The sequence below is a fragment of the Penaeus chinensis genome, chromosome 22 (genome assembly GCF_019202785.1).
Source record: "Penaeus chinensis breed Huanghai No. 1 chromosome 22, ASM1920278v2, whole genome shotgun sequence".
In the NCBI taxonomy this organism is placed as follows: Eukaryota; Metazoa; Arthropoda; class Malacostraca; order Decapoda; family Penaeidae; genus Penaeus; species Penaeus chinensis.
In genome coordinates this window covers 3403008-3408007 of record NC_061840.1, presented here as the reverse complement: position 1 = coordinate 3408007, position 5000 = coordinate 3403008, and positions in this window count along the sequence as shown.

The following is a 5000-nucleotide window of genomic DNA, read 5'->3' as shown; positions in this document are numbered from 1 at the left end:
TTTTGGCTTTGCTCTTCTCACTAGGTGTGAAAAAAAACAAAAACATTAGTGGTTGTGCAACTTTTAGATATAACTATTAGAATTCCCCTTACATAACGGCATTGGCTCGTGCTAAAGAACACACACACACACACGCACAAACACTTTAATCTATGTATGTGCATAAGGTTTCCAAATTAAAGCTTTCACGTAAACCGACCCTGAATGTGGATTAATCCTTCATCAACCTGAAATATATCTACACAGTTTCTTCCTCGTAAATAAACATTTTTTAAATCTCATCCATACATGTCATCCTTTCCATTACCTGGCACTGAGACCTACTTTAACCTTCCTCCTGGTCTTGTAGGCCTTTCTTCATATCCCTACACACACACACACACACACACACACACACACACACACACACACACACACACATTTATGTATATATATATATATATATATGTATATACATATACACATATATATACACATATATACTATACACGTGTTCGTGTGTGTGTGACTGTGTGTCTGTGTCTATGTATGAAGAGAGGCTAAACATATGTCACGTTCTATAACAAAGGCAGATCTGATAACAAAGAATCATATAAACTATAAACATGTATTATATAAACCTAGACACATGTCTACCCAATTACTCGATAAGAACGTGGCAGTTCCTGCATGAAAGATAAGGTGGAATAAGCTTTAAAAATAATAAAAACAGTAATAAAATAATAAAATTAATAGTAGGATGACTACAAAGTTAGATCATTGTCATGTAAGTGGAAATCTACTTCATAAAAATAATTTTCTGCTAAAATCACGTGATTTAGATTAATAAGTGACCTTAAAGAGTAACAACTTAGAGTATTTGGATCCTTAGTTCTTCCCTGTTAAAACAAAACTAGACAAGATCATAGAAATCAATAATAACTTCAGGTCTTGATCAATGAATAACCTCACTCCCTGATAAGGCAGGATTCAAGTCAATAATTACACCCTTATAAGGTAAATTATAAACAATACATGTCTTAAACAATATTTTAATTGATCTATCTATATATACATATATCCGTCTAAATATGTATGGGCTGTGTTCGTCATTTTCACTTCTCGAATCCCTCACACCAACACGTAGTTATTTTAGCACCTACGGGACTGAAATTCTGCTTTTATTTACCCCAGCCCCGCCAGAAGACCTGTGCTCTCTCTTCAAAAAATCTCGTGTAACCAGTGAAAAAAAAAAAAATAAAATGGAAAGGATGAAGCATATATCCTCTTCGGTCGCGTCATCAAACTGACATTCCCTTGTACTTTCTGTCTTCCTCTCCTTCTTTCCTTCGGTATTTCCTTTATCCCTTCCTTCCTTCCGTATCAGGGGCTGCAAGGCCTTCTCTCACCGCTCAGCCATCTTGTTTTCTGCCTATCACATCTGGTTGTATCACATCTCTTGCTATTCTTCACTCATTCTCACCTCTCCCTCCCTCTTCATATGCTTAAATCATCTCAACACACAACCAGTCAACTCTCTCAACTCTCATTCACAACTAGTCAACTCTCTAAACTCTCATTTTAACTCTCGTACATATTCAATTTTAAATCTCGTCTCGTAGATACCCCATCCTTCAGACACGTTCTCTACAACATTCGCAGGCGTGTTTCGTTTCTGCAATTCTCATATCTCACGTTTATACTGCACGTCTCTTTCTGCTGCATCTCTCTCTCTCTCTCTCTCTCTCTCTCTCTCTCTCTCTCTCTCTCTCTCTCTCTCTCTCTCTCTCTCTCTCTCTCTCTCTCTCTCTCTCTCTTTCTCTTTCTTTTTCTCTCCCTCCCCCCCCTCTCTCTCTTTCTGTGTGTGTGTGTGTGTGTGTGTGTGTGTGAGTGCGTCTCTCTCTCTCTCACTCTCTCTGCCGTCGCACTCAGTGCTTTAAACTTTTCATTTCGCTGAGAACCTTTCCTCTCTTATTTTTCATCCTCCAGACTTTTATATCTTGACACATAATACTCCCAACTACTAAAATATTCCACGCCTTTCAATATGCCTTTCCATAAAGCATTTCTTTTTTTTCTTCTTCAATATCACTTCAATCCATGCACGCAACTTCACGCATTCTAACAAAATTGCTAACTAATCGCGTAGCTTTCAGAGTCAGTCACAAGCACCACGTCATTGCCAAACAAGAGCTAGTCGTCTTCTCTCAACCGTTCTTACAATTTCTAATCTTTAGGACTGATTCCTCTCACACCCTCGCATATTCATAGACTCTAGAGTCCTCGAAGGTTTACACACACACACACACACACACACACACACACACACACACACTGAAACATTAGATACAGGATACAGGTATTTACAATAGTTGGTTCCCAACCCTCGCAATTAGGAAAACACACACGAAGTATCCCAACCCTTCGACTTCTGGTATTTACCTTGTGAAAAGAAGGGAAAAAAAGGTGGTTTAAAGAGAATACACATATTTCCAAGTATAATCAAGCTGTATTGGGTTATGTGTTGTGTGGTGCTGTGGTAGTTTTCTCGTCAAACAATCAACACTGGCACTGGATAGTAGTAACCCCGGCCATTCCATTGCACACAGGGGTTAATTTAGGAGCAAAAATGAACTGATACACCAAACATTAGAATGATCATTGTAACAAGTGGAATAAAATTAATCATTCATTATGATCAATTTTATTTATACGGTCGCTGGGCCTTTGCTTAACTTTCTTCAACTCTTCCTCTCCTTATCTCCTTATCTTTTTCTGATTTATTTATATCTCGTTCAGCTTCTAAACAGTAGTAAAGGAAGATAATTACTGGTATTCGTCAGTAATGAAACTTAATATCAGGAAAAGAAAATGTCATGACTGATGCTTCAACCAGTCAATGGAGAGCAGATGCCACATACACCTTATAAAGCTCAAAGTTTTTTGACATCATCATTATTATCACATGGACCAAACATACCACAAAAATTAGCTCTCAAGATATAAAAACAACAAAGCTAATATAATAACAACCTGACACAAACACCCCCACCAACAATAATAATATCAATAATATCTCTACCTTTCATAAGTAAAATGAAGTATGCAGTGACGTCATAACCTACCAAGCAACCATTCAGCGTGCGAGAAAGGTACCAATCAGTGCATTTCAGTAAACATTTCTCAGGAATTCGAAACCACCCACTTGGCTCCAGTTTTCTTTTTTTTTTTTTTTTTTTTTTTTTAATGTATGCTCACTACCGGGCCCATTATGCATTCTGTTCAATTTTATCTCTGGTGTTAACGTTTAAACCTTTGATGGGTGTATCCTGTGGGAGAATAAAAAGTATAATAGCAAAAAAAGAAAAAAAGAAAAAAAAAAAAAAACTAAATTAGTAGAAGCGTAAAGATAAAAAAAAAAAAAAAAAAACAGTAAAAGCGTTCAATATTAATAAAAAAAAAATATATTTTTTTAAAGTAACACAGTTGGATAATAAAATACTGAGGAATAGAATGATACATGTTTGATGTAAGCGTTAGAGTAAATACATAAGGAATATTACATAAATACATTACAAAATAATCAAAGAGTAAGAGAGTAAAGAGTAAAAATATTAACGAGTAAAAAACGTGAATGAATAAAAGAGTAAAAATGTAAAGGAGTAGAAAGGAGAAAAAAATCAAAAGAAGAAAAGAGTAACAAATGAAAAGTGAAAAAGTGAAAAAAAGTAAAAAAAAAAGAAAATAAGAAAAAAAGTTCAAACGTGAAAAAGTAAATGTATGAAAAAGTAAAATAAAAGAACGAAACAGTAAGAGAGTAATAGACAAAAAAAAAAAAAAAAAGAGTAAAAAAAGTAAAATAAATAAATAAACAAAATAAAATAATAAAAAAAACAAAAAAAAGAGTAACAGAGTCACCAAATAAAAACCTAAAAAAAAAGTAAAAAAGAGAGTAGAAGTGTAAACGAGATAAAAAAAAAAAAAGTGAAAAAAGTATAATATCAAATACAAAAAAGTAATATCTTAAAAAAGTAAATAAAAATCAAGAAATTATAATGCAAAAACGAAAACGGGGGGCAGGGTGATACAGCCACAAGAAACTCGCAAATTAAAATACGAAATTCTATAGGTCGTTTACACGCCTTGCAGTATATACGCAGGGAAGTCAGAACAAACAAATCGCGTTTACATTAACATAGCGTGTGCGTGCGTGTGTGTATATATATATGTGTGTGTGTCTATGTGTGTGTGTGTGTGTGTGTGTGTGTGTGTGTGTGTGTGTGTGTGTGTGTGTGTGTGTGTGTGTGTGTGTGTGTATACTTATGTATGTATATATGCATGCCTGTATATCTGAATATGTAACGTACAAGGCATAGCCAATGAAGGACAGGCAGTGGTAAATCTAGGCCGAATCGAATGCGCCGTGGCCACACCTTATCTCAATTTCGTGGAATGCTAATTAATACGGAGGGCAATAAATTTACGATTACATTTTGCGTGAAACATACGAAACGAATGCAGAATGAGTGCTGAGTGAGATACAACCGAGAGGCCTTATGTGAAATCTTTATTCGACTTAAGAACCATGCAGACCGTGCGCTTGAAATCAGTCGATGCTCATTAAAATCTGTGACTTGGAAACCGTTTCCTCGCATAGCACGTACGTTATCACTGATTGGTTAGGATTTAGAACACTCGCGCGACCGTCTGATCTTAGATAAACACTAAATACATGTTGGGTTTACGATAATTTAATTGAACGCGAGAATAGAGTAATTCCTAATGTTCGTATTTTGCTATGTGACTCTGTTGCATGACTTGTACTATGTGCTTCTCCCCTCTGTTCTTTCCCCTCTCCTTTTCCTTCTTCCTGTCTCTCTCTCCCTCTATCTTTCTCTTTTTCTACTTCTCTGTCTGTCTGTTTGTTTGACTACCTGCCTGTCTCTCTTTATCACTCTCTCTCTCTTTCTACTTCTCTGTCTTTGCCTGTTTGATTACCTGACGATCTCTCTTTCGCTCCC